The sequence below is a fragment of the Balaenoptera musculus genome, chromosome 11 (genome assembly GCF_009873245.2).
Source record: "Balaenoptera musculus isolate JJ_BM4_2016_0621 chromosome 11, mBalMus1.pri.v3, whole genome shotgun sequence".
NCBI lineage: Eukaryota > Metazoa > Chordata > Mammalia > Artiodactyla > Balaenopteridae > Balaenoptera > Balaenoptera musculus.
Window position 1 is genome coordinate 74,175,569 of NC_045795.1, and position 13,607 is coordinate 74,189,175.

The 13,607-nt window shown below is 46.5% G+C and overlaps 1 protein-coding gene across 1 annotated transcript in view; it reads right to left on the reverse strand.

The window, feature by feature from the left end:
• Positions 1–5,516: 5,516 nt before the first annotated feature.
• Positions 5,517–13,607, reverse strand: part of FHIT (fragile histidine triad diadenosine triphosphatase) — a 1,509,753-nt gene continuing 1,501,662 nt past the window's right edge. The window contains exon 12 of the mRNA XM_036870236.1: positions 5,517–6,739. The gene's annotated coding sequence lies outside the window, so the exon portion shown is untranslated. The remainder of the gene's footprint in view (positions 6,740–13,607) is intronic.

Here is a 13,607-nt window from a genome sequence, read left to right on the forward strand (position 1 = left end):
CTTCTGCAGGTCCCATCCTTTTTAGTAGAGAGGATTCAACTAAGAGAGATGATTTTAATTTCCATGCTGTTAGGGAAATACTTGGGGTTATTACATACTTATCAGAAGCAGTTAATAATTGGCAATCACTGTAATTGTTCAGCCACTTTCTGAGAATGAATTCAATTGCCTCTATAATACCTTTGATCATGCCATTCTCGAAGAATGGAGATGATTGATTATTCTATTGACTGACCAAAACCATGACAGGCAGTGACATATATGTGCCTTTATAGTCTCTGGACTAATGAAAAGTATAATTAAATTAAAAGGGAACTTTTCCAAATGAGTGTTTCGGGACTGATACAGAAAATGTAGAGACGTGTGTGTGTGTGTTTGTGTGTGTGTATGTGTGTGTGTGTGTGTTTAACTAAAGAGATTTGGACCAGGTGAAGAATCCCTTGACAGTGTTAAACCACACAATAAATTATAGTGAGTCTTCTGCAGCTTCATGTGATATGAGCATACTGACAGTGGAATTGAGCCCATGGGAAGTGAATGTGATAACAGGACTCCTTACAGTAAGATCTTGTGGTTGTAGTATTTTAAATAGAATGTTTAATTACCTTTGGCTCTCTCCCTTTCCTAATCTCCCCCTCTCTTTTGCCCCAATAGAGGAATGTTGGAACAAAATGAAGAATATTCCAGAAAAGAGGAAACAAACGCCCTTTAAAAAAAAAACAAATAAATTAGCACATTAATGTTCCAAATACAATAATGCCCATTCTCCTTTTTCATTTAAAGGTAGTTTGCCTCTTATTTGACTACCATTTCATCACAAATAATCTCCTCAGTCTGGCACCTTTTGTGTTCTTCAATTCATTGCAAATAAAATCCAACCTAAAATTTTAAGTAAATCCAAATTCCATCAGCTTGCCGAGAGTGTGGTCTCATTTAGCGTAAATGAAATTTGGTTTTAAGCAACATCATGGATGTTCCCATTTGCTAGTTTAGTCACTTTAAGTGGCAGTGAAAGCCCAAGGACTTGAACGTAAAGCAAATCAAACATGGCAGTTTTCGCCATGCCTTATACTGATGTTTAAAGTCTCAAAATAATATCCTTTAAATTTCGGCAAAAACAATTCTCATGAGAACCTTGCTGTGCACATACAAAGGCAGTTGACCTTTCTGGGATATTCACTCTCAATATTTGAGCAAGCAACATATAACCAAAAATATCCATGGCTATCCCACTATCATCCCCTGCAAATTCCCCTTCAGAGATTTCCCAGATCATAAAGGGGGGAGGCATTGGTGCTGAAATTCAGTGATGAGAAAGCTCCTTGAGCCTCTGGGTCTCACCAACTTAGAAACATGGCTATTTCCTCCAGTTGTAGATGTGCAAGTGATAGCAGTTCTTCTCCATCTTGAGCAGAATAGTTTAGTGATGACTGCTGGAAATCATATTAATCAATTGCTGTTATGAGCTCAGAGTATTTACAGCATTTCAACACCCAGCTTTGTGAAGAAATTACCCATTTCCACCTTCATCATCCATGGGTCCAGCCCTTCCCACAAATGGAAATGAAAGATGATTTGGGAGGGAAATAAAAGCTGGCCCCAGGGGTGTTTCAAAGAAGACATGGAGAGCATGAACTTTGTGATGCACCCTAGAAAGTCTTAGATTGACGTTCCTGTGGCATATTCACAATCTGTTGCTCAAAGGTCTCTCTGCCGCTGTTGACTTTTCTTGATAAGTTAATAGAAGTGAAGCCACTCTGCACTCTTATTTGTCCAGACTCCTGGCTCACGTTTTAGATTAAGACCAAAATTTCAAAGTCTCTTCCTGTTTCTGAAGTTGCCTTAAGTCCGGTTTTAAGAGAGGTAACATGCTCTAGCCTGGCCCCCAAGCCCCTGCTGAGGAATGTAAGGTAGGTTTACACATGTGATCCGCATTCTCATAAGGGGTATTTCAGTAAGAGGGATGGTGAGGTGGAAGGGCTTGGAAATGGCCGTGGGGTTGAGACCAAGCTTTGCCACTTTCTAATTTTGTGGCTTTGGGTCTCTTCTTCCTCCCACTTAAGGTCATTCAGTGAGATGCCTTGGAAGCATGAGGCAACTGTTACTATCTTAGAGGAGAAAGAGTAGCTGTTGTGCTGGGCTGGGAGCCAGGAAGCCTAGACTTCGCTTCGGCCCCAGAGAACTCACTCTGGGTCTTGGGAACCCGCTTCGTCTCTCTGGACTTTGCTTGCTTCATTTTCAAAATGAGACGCTAGGATCAGGCCACCCTGCTCGTCATTAACTTTACCCATCCTGTTTGAGAAGTAAAGTTGTTTTCCAGTGGGTGGGGATGGAGGTGGCGGAGCAGCACAGGTGTTGGAATCAGTAACATGTGATCTCAAGCTCTAGCTTCCCTACTTGTAGCAACACGGCAGTGGGGAGATACCTAGCTAGCATCTCCGTGCCTTCGTTTCCTCCTATGTAAAATGGAGATCATGGTGATGTCTTCCTATAAGGCCGATGTGAGGGTGTAAAGGCAAAGGGCTTAGCACACCCTGGCACATAGTAAATGCTTGTGGTACTTCCCCAAGGCTGCCTTAACAGATTATGACAAAGTGGGAGGTTTAAAACAACACGCATTTATCATCTCACAGTTCTGTAGGTTAGGCATATGACCTGGGTCTCATTGGGCTAGAATCAAAGTATTAGCAGGGTGGTGTTCTCTTCTGGAAACTTTAATGGGCTGAACTGTGTTCCCCAACATTTATTTGTTGAAGTCCTAATCTCTGGTACCTCAGAGTGTAATTTTATTTGGAGATAAGGTCTTTAAAGAGGTGATAAAATTAAAATATGACCTTTAGGGTAGATCCTAATTTCTAATCCAGTCTGACTGGTATCCTTATAAGAGAAAGAAATTTGGATGTACAGAGACACGCCAGGGATGCGTGTGCACAGAGGGATGACTGGACTGTGTGAGGACAGAGCAAGAAGGTAACAACTACAGGCTCAGAAGAGAGGCCTCAGGAGAAACCAAACCTGCTGACACCTTGATCCTGGATTTAGCCTTCAGAACAGCGAGCAAACAGACATCTGTTGTTTAAACCGCCCAGTCTGTGGAATTGTATTATGGCAGTCCTAGCAAACTAATATAGAACCTCTTGGGGAAGAACGTGCTTCTTTGCTCTTTCCAGCTTCTACAGTTTGCTTGCATTGCTTAGCTTCTGGCTCTCTTGCTCCACCTTCAAGGCCAGCAACAGTGGGTCAAGTTCATCTCATACTGCATCGCTCTGACACCTTCTGCCTCCCTCTCCCACTTTTAGGGACCTCTGTGATTACATTGTGCACGCCTGTCTCTTTCCTAAGGTCAGTGATTAGCAGCTTCAGTTCTATTTGCAAACTTAATTCTTCCTTGCCGTGTAATATAACATATTCACATGCCTTTGGATTAGCATGTGGACATTTTTGGGGGACCATTATTCTACCTTCCACAGTGTTCAGTCAGTTTTAGCTATTGTATGGAATAGAACTTTGCACCAGTTTAGCTTGCTTTACTGACTCCAGTACTGGAATGGAAATAACCAAACAAAAAATTAAATTTCACTGAGTAGAAACTGGGGAATCATGCTCATTCTGTAGTTTGTCTTTGCTTTCTCCAGTACAGCCTGAGCTCCTGCTGAGAGAGGGCTCCTGGTACACAGAATACATGATGTTCCAGTGAGCTGAAGTTTCAGCATACTGATTCAGCTGATATTTCTAGCAAATTGTTGACCTAGTATTGTTTTTTGTTTTTATTTATTTATTTATTTTTGGCTGTGTTGGGTCTTCGTTGCCGCGCGTGGGCTTTCTCTAGTTGTGGCGAGTTGGGGCTACTCTTCGTTGCAGTGCATGGACTTCTTATTGTGGTGGCTTCTCTTGCTGTAGAGCATGGGCTCTAGGCACGTGGGCTTCAGTAGTTGTGGCACATGGGCTCAGTAGTTGTGGCTCACGGGCTCTAGAGTGCAGGCTCAGTAGTTGTGGTGCACGGGCTTAGTTGCTCCATGGCATGTAGGATCTTCCCAGACCAGGGCTCGAACCCGTGTCCCCTGCACTGGCAGGAGGATTCTTAACCACTGCGCCACCAGGGAACCCCCTAGTATTGTTTATTTAGGGGTTTTCTGGTCTCGGTAGAATGGTAATTCAAGCTGAGATTTGTCATACCACTTCTAACAGATCTGCTTGTTTTACCTTTAGAAAAGAAAGTTTCAGTGTTTATAGGGGGACCAAGGTTGTGTAGTTTCCACTGCATATTTGGCCTCATGTGTCAAGAGAAACAAAAAGCTTAGAGCAGAAAACCTGATAACTATATCCTTCAAACATATCTTTCAGGCACAATAACAGAAACCCAACTAAAAGTACCGTAAAATGAAATGGGAATGTATTAGTTTGTGCAACTACAACACCTTGGAGTAGATCTGACACTGAGTTTGGCTCAATCCAGGGATTCCACAATATACTGAGGACTGGGAATCTCTCCTCTCGTCTCTATGCTTTGCTTTCATCCACATTGACCTCACTCCAGGGAGGGACTTCATTCCAAGGAGGGACCTCTCAGTACAGTGGGCCCTGGCAACTCCGGGCTTAGATGAGCCTTACGGCCAGCAAGCCCATTGCAAAGAGAGCTCTTCCATCTTTAAAACCTAAGAGGGGCTTCCCTGGTGGCGCAGTGGTTAAGAATCCACCTGCCAATGCAGGGGACATGGGTTCGAGCCTTGGTCAGGGAAAATCCCACATGCTGCAGAGCAGCTAAGCCCGTGCACCACAACTACTGAAGCCTGTGCGCCTAGAGCCCGTGCTCCACAACAAGAGAAACCACCACAGTGAGAAGCCCGCACACCGTAACGAAGAGTAGTCCCCGCTCACCACAACTAGAGAAAGCCCGCATGCAGCAACAAAGACCCAACACAGCCAAAAATAAATAAATAAAATAAATAAATAAATACATTGATAGTAAAAAAAAAAAAAAAAAAAAGCCCAAGAAGATCTCCAGGGTTAGTTTCCCTGGATCAGTTTGGGTCATGGGTCCTTCCCTGAACCAATCAGTCTGGCCAGAAGACATAATGCAAGGATTGGCCAGACTGAGGTCAAGGCCACCCTGGAGCCCTGTGACAGAGGGAGGCATCAGCCTCAGCCCAAACACAGGGATGGAGAATAAGGAGGAATGGTTCCCAAGGAAAATCAAGGTGGCATTTCCAGAAAAAGGAGCAATGGATACATGTACACAAAAATAACCAGCCTCCACTCTCAGGTGAGGTTATATTGTTACTGTGGAGAATGGAGCTTCTTATGTCTGTCTTCTGTCTTATTTGGGCACCAGGCATCCCTTGCTGGATGCTGGATGCTGGGTGCTGGGTGCTGGGTGCTGGGTGCTGGGTGCTGGGTGGGAGCCCAGGGTGGGAGCCCACCCACCCAAAAATTTATAGATGCAGGCATACAAGACACATAGCACCAGTGGATTTGAAATAAAGTTTATTAATTATATATAAATGGCCAAAGGATTCCCTGAGAAGGGCTCAGGTTCTGTTCAGAGTTAAGTAAGCAGAGGGGGAGGGAAGGATCAGGTGGCCTCAGGTGTTTATAGTGCGTAGTGGATGGGCCGGGGTTAGGGTTCCCCTTAAGGCTGGGGTTCCAGTGGCTTGAACTTCCCTGTGAGGCCCAAGGGAGGGAGTGCCCAGAGGTAGGGCAAGTCGTAACGGGGAAGGATGGGGCTTAAAGGTAATCAGCAGTCCAACCTCAAAAATGGACTTAGACTCTTGATTACAATGTCTTACTCTACTTTGAGGAGAAAACCAATAGAAGTCAGGAGTTCAAAGTCCTGCCTACCCCAAAAAAGCCTGGCCTCCAAGCGTTTGTTTCTGATCAGAGTTGAAAACAGATAGTGTGGAAATCTCCACACCGCCTCCTGTTAGTGGATCTTATGATACACATAGGGAACAGACATGCTTTGCACATGTAGGTTTCAGTTAATAAGCAGCAACAATGCATCTTTTCTCAGAAGAAAATGGCTATGGAGATAATGCAATAGATGCCGTTAAGCTTGGGTGGCTGTACGCTAGGCATGGTGCTAGGGTTGCTGTTCATACAAAGATAAATAGGGCGTAGCGTGCTGTCCACAGGAGCAGGTGAGGTAGTGCCTGACATCCGTGCCCGGGTCCTAAGAGCTGCAGTGTGAGTGGGGCCTCCAGGTTACATACAGTGGGGTAGGAGGCGGCTACAGATGCCGTTTCTGACTGAGAGGGCGTATTGCTACCAGGGAATGCTTTATAGAGGTGATGTTCAACGTGATCCTTGAAACACTAGAAGCATGTTTATGGTCTGAGACTTGAATGTATACAGAAAGGACAGGTGAAGAATGATCATAATATCAATTATATGACCATGCAAAAAAATGGAGTGCTACGCTCCACAACGTGATGGAATCTTACGGGGGTTACTCTGTGCGAAAGCAGCCTGATGCAGAAAAGTTCACGCCACGTTATTCGGTTCATATGAACTTCAGGGCCAGCAAGGATCATCTGCGAGGATAAATATCAAAGTAGTAATTTCCTCAGGATGGATGGAGGTGGGTACTGACAGGGAGGGGGCAGCAGGGAGCCTTGGGGGCGGGGAGAAGGGCTGTGACTATTCTCATCTTGGCTTGAGAGGTGGGTACCAGGGTGCAAATAAGTAAACATTCAAAAACTGAACATTTCAGATGTGTCACTTGGCTGGATGTGCATTTTACCTAAAGGAAAAGGACAGAAAAAAAGAGCATCGTAGTAAAAGTCACACGTAGGTGCATGTGTGAATAATGGCCCCTGAAGGATGTCCACATCCTGATCCATGGAACCTGCACGTACGTGACGTCGCATGGTGTGAGAGACTTTACAGACTGTAATTAAATTGAGGATTTTGAAATGGAGAGATGACCCTGGATTGTCGGGGCCGCCTGATGCAATCACAGAGGTTGTCAGGCGGAGGGGACAGGACAGTCGAAGGCAGCAGCAGGAGGAGAAGGGAGGAGAGGAGGAGAGGTAGGAGGGATGTGCTCTGAGGAGGGATGCAGGGGCCATGAGGCCAGGAACGCAGGCAGCCTCTAGAAGCTGGAGAAAAACAAGGAAGCAGATTCACCCCTAGAACCTCCAGAAGGAATGCTGGCCCACCAACACATTGGTGTTAGCCCAGTGAAACTGGTATCAGACTTCTCCCAGAACCGTGAGGTAATAAATTCACGTTGTTTGCGCCAGCAAGCTTGTGGTCATTGGTGACAGCAGCAACAGGCAACTCATTGTGTATCACTTGCCAGACTTACACCCTTATGCTCTGCCTCATCTCAGTTCCTCTGCGTAACTGCCCTTGAACTGAGGCCGATGCCATTATTTATACTCATTCTGCGAAGGAGGAAAGTGAGGTTCAGACAGGTCTGTTGCCCGCCCCCCACCGCCACTGCCTCCAGCCAAGCAAGTGGAGAAGCTGCCCTTTGGGCCCAGACACCAGAGCTCCAGGTCTTCATCGCTCAGCCCTGCACCGCCGAGCGGGAGGGGCAGAACGGCTGAGCTGCAGAGGTCGAGGTCTGTGCCCCATGGGCCATCGCACGCTGCCCTTCTAGTGGCTTGTTCTGCCTGCAGAGCTCGCAGGCTGGCCTCCAGCCTTGCGTGGCCGTGAGGCAGAGGTGGGGACAGCAGGCTTGCTGTACCAGCTGTGGGGACTGGAGACTTGCTTCGGTGCCGTGGCGAGCAGGTGGAGTGTTTCACTTGTGCCCACTGGGCATCGCATTTCACAAACACGTGTTAACTAAGTTCACTAAAAAACTAAGTCTCCCTGGTTGTGCTGCACTGAGCTGCTGCCGTCAGCTCTGGCGTGTGCACACCTGCATGTGTATTTGGCCGTGTGTGTGAGGGAATTATACCAAGCTATTGGCTCTGTCTCCCCACATCTTTGGGACTCTGGCAGACCCATCTTGATTTATCAAATCGGTAGTCAGAAAACAGTATTACAACCAGCCTGTACAGAGAATTCCAGCAACTAATATAACAGCCAAACCTGTGACATTGGTTTCCTGAGTGCCATATTTATCTCTACTGAGAATAGGATAGTACTTGCCTGGTTAATAGCAGGAAACACACATATTTCTCTATGCCTTTCGGTTCTTTCATGTCACACAGAGTGACTCTGCTGTCTACTTTCCCTTTGCCCAAAGATCAGGGCAAACTGGTTAGGACTAAGGGCTGTAGGGACAATCAGAACACCAGCTCCACTTCATACAAGGTAGTAACCATGGCAGTTGCTTCCATATATAGAGAGAGTGTCTGAAAGAGGATGCTTTCATTCTTCCAAACCCAAAAAAGAATGTCAGATCTTTCAAGAACCTCCAAGATCATCTGGTCCCATTTCCACATTTTACAGGTGGAGAAATTCAGCCAAGGACAGAGGTGAGTAGGTAGATGGCCAGGAGAGAAGTGGGTGGCCATTCCAATTGTATGGACGACTGTCAATGCAAAGTTGACTGACCATGAAAAAAGGCTTCCCATCAGAAGCACTTCCGGTAGATGATTAAGAGCTATGATATGGTAATCATTTGAACAACTATGGTTATTAGTCTTATTTGCAGACACAGTGTTCAATTATGCAGAGCACTCTAGTGCAATAGTCCCTTGGAAATTTCTCAGCCATCAGTGCAGAGAATCTATTTTAAATGAATATATTCAGTGCTTTCCTCAGACCTACTTATCATACACAGGGGACCAACCACCCATGGAAAATCAGTTCGCTACAAGGGGAGGCATGGGAGCTTTAAAACAGTTCTTAATGCACAGTAGTCAACTAATTTCTTGAAAAAAACAGAGTTACCTTCTTGCCTATGGGGCTGTCCAGAAGGCTGTATTCAGATCTCCAAGTAAGCAGAGGTTAGTTACTTGGCCTTGTTCTAGGGAATATCCCTACATAGAGAAATCAATAACTCACCGTCCATGCAGCCCTCCTGATGCTCAGAAACCGGTTTTATGTATTTATTTGCAACGTGAAGGGAAGCTGGCTTAAAATAAGCGGCTATAACAAGACCACAACACACCACGCACATACACCCAATTCAGTAACAGCATCCTGCGGAAACTCTTCTGGAAATCTCAGAACCCAAACCACTGCATGGGATTTCAAACAGCTGTCAGAGCCACTGCTCTCACTATTGGAGCAGTAAACTATGTTTACCAAAATCTTCCTTTTTCTGGCTGAGTTGTCCCACATCTCTGCCACAGACTGTGAGCCAGCTAGCGCCTCTCTGAGGAGTCTTGAACTAAACCTCTGCCCACTGGGAGCTTGTCAGAGTTTAGGGAGGTTTGACCATAGAAAAAACTGAACTGTGCATCCTACTTAGGACTGGGGGATTTTTTTTTTTTCAAAACACTTTCCATAAAAGTGGCCCAAGTGGTATTGAGGGGTGGGGGACAGGGCTAGGGCTTGATCTCTCAGGTGGATAAAATGCACTCCATTGGTGAGTATGGCTGCAATGGAAGTCCAGAAAGCAAAGTTCTGGGTTTGACTTCGTGTCCTGGAGTGAAGGGTTTTAGCTACCTGGGCCCAGAGCCTGGAATGGTAAGCTTTCTAAGCCTGTGCTCTCAGCTAACGAAAAGGCAGTGCTTCTAGAACAGAGTAATTAAGAGGAGCCTTTTCTGCAGGTTCCTTTAAGCTTAGAAAGGATTCAGTTCAGTAAGAAGTCCACGAATAGGACCCCTGGAGACACCTCTTGAGTAGATCTGGATATGCACATGGCTTGTCCTTTGGATGAGCCCGGAAAGAAGTTTTAGAACCACCTTTACTATAAAGATCACCTTTATGATCTTTTTATATCCTCACCTTCTCCCTCTGTCAGCCTTATTCCTTGGTCTGCCCATTGCATTTGGGATCCTTGAGTTTCCTTAGCAAGTGAAGAATGGTTGATAGGATATCTCCCATTGCCCAGGAGCTTGTCCACTGTATGGATATCCTACTGAGTTTGGATGCATTGATGTAGTGAAATTCAGTCCTGGGGAAAAGCATGGGAGTACTTGTTATTCTAAGGACATTTTTTCAGTTCCAACAAGCACTTGCTCTGTCCCGTGGAAGAAGTCCTGTGCGCAGTGTCTGAGTCCCGCTTAACGTATGAAGGCAGCTGTGGGATAATGGATGAGAACGCTGCACTGCTGTTAGACTGTCGGCTCTTCACTTACTTGTTTATCCAATCAGCATATTCTTATTCAGAATTTCCGATGTGCCCCTTCGCTAGGTGCTGTGGCTATAGCATGAATAAGAGGGTCAATTCCTTGCCCTCATAAGCTTGCACTCTAGTGAGGGAGACAGGGTAAAGAAATACACATGATGTTTTCTGCGTGTGATGCGAGGGAGGGATGAAACAAACATGAGGATGACGCGGGGAGTCCTGGGGAGGAACCTCAGCAGAGCGTGGGCAGAGAAGGCGTCCTGGAGGAGGCGGTACTTGAGCTGAGACCTGAAGCTTGAGGGAAAACCACCTAAGGCTGGAGTCAGGAAAAGAACAGTCCAGGCAGAGGACAAGAGCAAATATCAAGGTACTCGGGCAGGAGAGATCTTGGTATACCTGAGGTTATAAAAAGGAACATCCATCTAGTAAAGGGGGACCTTGCGGAGGAAAAAGGAGAGCACAGTCAGAGAGGCGGGCAGGGGCAGGGCCTAGGGGAGCCTGGAGGCCAGGGACGGGCATTCGGGTTTCAGTCTGTGTGCAGTAGGGACCCTTGTGAGCTTTCAAGTAGGAAATGGTGGGCCCTGCTTGACAGCTTCTAGTGAGACTCTGGCTGGTGTGTGGAGAATAAATTAGAAGGAGATTAGAAGCTGGGAGAAGGGGCTGGGAGGCCGTCACCAAAGTCAGACCAGAGGGGACAGTGGTTCGGCCTCGGGCGGTGGTAGAGGAGCAAGAAGAGAGACAGAGAGATGGAGGGACAGACTCCAAGTCAGGGGCTGCGCTGAAGGGAGCTGATGGATTTGTGCTGGAGGGCGCCCCCATGCCGGCATAGGGGGTGGTATGGAATAGGTGCTCGGTCAAGGTTTCGTCTGCCGTGAACCACCGTTGAAGTTTTAGGCTCAAATTCAATCTTTGCCTCCTATGCACCTTTGCACTGTAGGGGAAGAAAAATAATTTTCCCTCTATCCTTCCAGGTTGTTGGCTGAGACCCACCTGTAATAAAAAGGCAGATTAACATGAGAAAAAAAAAATAGAATTACATATGTACCTATGGGAGCCCCAAAGATCTGACACTCAAAGGCAGCCGGACAATTGAGGCTGATGTACTGTCCTGAGCGAAGGAAAGGGATAGGGGTCTGGGCTTCATAGGGGGGCAGGCAGTTCACAGGAAGGTGAGAGGAGGAGATGTTTGGTAAACAGGGGTCCTCCTGGCAGGCAGGTAAGTGTCTCGGGGGAAAAAGTGATCTCTGGCAATAGCTCTCTTTCTGGTACAGGCCCCCAATCTAAATTCTTTTAGGCAGTTAAAAGGTTTTTCCTGAATCTGCTGGGTCTTGATTGCCTTCAGCTCCACGTGCCAGAGTTACATATTTTGGGGTGACAGCTTCTGCTGCCCTGCAGGGCAAATCCTCTAATCTCTCTCAGCGAGGGGTGGCAGGTCTGCAAGTCCTTTGTAAGCGGCCAGCCACCCAGATTCAGGGGACGGACATTTCTAGAGATGTCTGTGCCCGTACAGATTTGACCAGAGGCTCTTGGTGTTCACCTGCCAGGGCTTAAGTGCAGGTGACTGGGAAAACTTTGCATTTTACTTCCACTTGTAACCTGACTTTGAGCTTAACTCCCTGTGGGCCCTTCCTACAGCAGGAAAGCAGATAGCTCTCCTTGACCTTCCATTATTGACTTTGGATGAATTTGTCCAGAACCTTGTCAACTCAGATGCTCATTTTGCTGCTGGACCAGAAGCTTTTGGGAACCAGGCAGGCTGCAACTACAGACCCGTCTCAGGAAAATCAAACAGCATCCTGGGGGCTCTGGGGGCTCATTCATCATGGAGAGCATTTGGGTATGTGGCTAATTATATGCTTTATTATGGATACTAATTTGTGCTGGAAGCTGCTACTGTGAGTGTTAGCATTTAGCTCTAGTTAATGAAGTTGAGTTGAGCATTCAATGTATCACTGAGCTCACAATCTCTCCTCTTGGCTGGAACAAGTTGGTGTGGGAAACTGAGGGGTGACAGTGTTGGGGAGAACACGTTCACATAGTGAGTTTCTTCCCTGTAACTCTGGGCTGTCTCCCATGTTGCATTGTGCTTGTGCCACGTTGATGTGAGATTATTTTCAGTGGGATAAAACCCTGGGCTGTGTTAAGAGAGAAGTATCGGATTGTTGTGATTATTTATTAGAGTAATCACAAAGAGCCCCTGTGTGGACTCCAGTGAAGCCAACTGGAGACCTGTGGTTTCTTTCAAGACAGTCTTCATGTTTTAAGAAGAAGAAAAGGAAGCTGGCGTAAAAATGCATTCAGCGTGCCCCACTCAGCTTATCCCTAAGTTTAATCATCACTGATGACTTGCAAATACAGAGGAAAAACACACTTACTTTTCACCTTTGCAATAAAGAAAATCAACTATTTGTTCTGCTCTCATTGGTGTTAAGAGGAGTTATGCATGTGAATCCCTAATACATCAATGAGATTATAGACTCCTGGGGGAGCCATTTAATTTTTTACAGCCTTTTTTTTTTTTTAATGTTGGGCTGAAAGAAGGAGAAAAAACCCTGAAGGTCCTGTATAAAGAACAACTTAGACTGACCTTGATTCTTAGGTTTTCTTTCTCAGAGCCCAGCTCCAGAGACTGGGCAGCCAGGACGGTCTGGCAGGGAAGGGGTTGAGTTGCCCGATGGGGCCAGTCACCAGAGTCTCACACCTGTTTTGCCGAAAACCTTACTTTTGGTTTCAAGTTTCGTAGGATTCTCTGGCAAAATAACCACTCTACACTCAGTTAAACAAGAATTTAGAGAGAGTTTATTGAATTAACAAAGGTTACAGTATACTAATTAAGAATAGTATAACTAACTAAGAAAGAATAAACAGAGGTTTATACATCACCGAATTGGGGAAGCACCTACATCCAGATCCAAGCAACGCTGGGAAGTCCCTTGAACAGCAATCTGGAGTCCCAACTGGGAAGGTCCCGGCTGGTGCGTCCACCCCACGGGTGAGACTTCAGTTTGCCACTCGAAGGAGCCCAGCTTTTAGCACCAGGCCGCAGGCTGATAACAATCAGCCTGCGTGCAAGTTTGCAGCTCTGCTTATTGTCACAAATGCCTTGGTCTTAATTCGTAAGTCTTGGAATGTTCTTGATTCCCGGGGGCTGGCCAGACCCTCAAAGTGCAAGAAGTCCCACGACTTCCTCTCTGTCTTACCTAGTGGTCTCCGATGTGTGCTGGCCCGGGTGTAGCTCAGCAGTTTGGCCTGTGGCCAGCCTTCGCGTCCTTGTCCGACCTGAGGCCTAGTGCCGCCTCTGAAGCCTGAACAGGACTACTTCACTAGCTTCCCCAGCACACACCTTCCAGAATGGCTGGTCTGAGAGTTTGCCGGAGTCCTCACCCTTTGCCCCCACCCAGGGCTTCAGCCCTGCTCT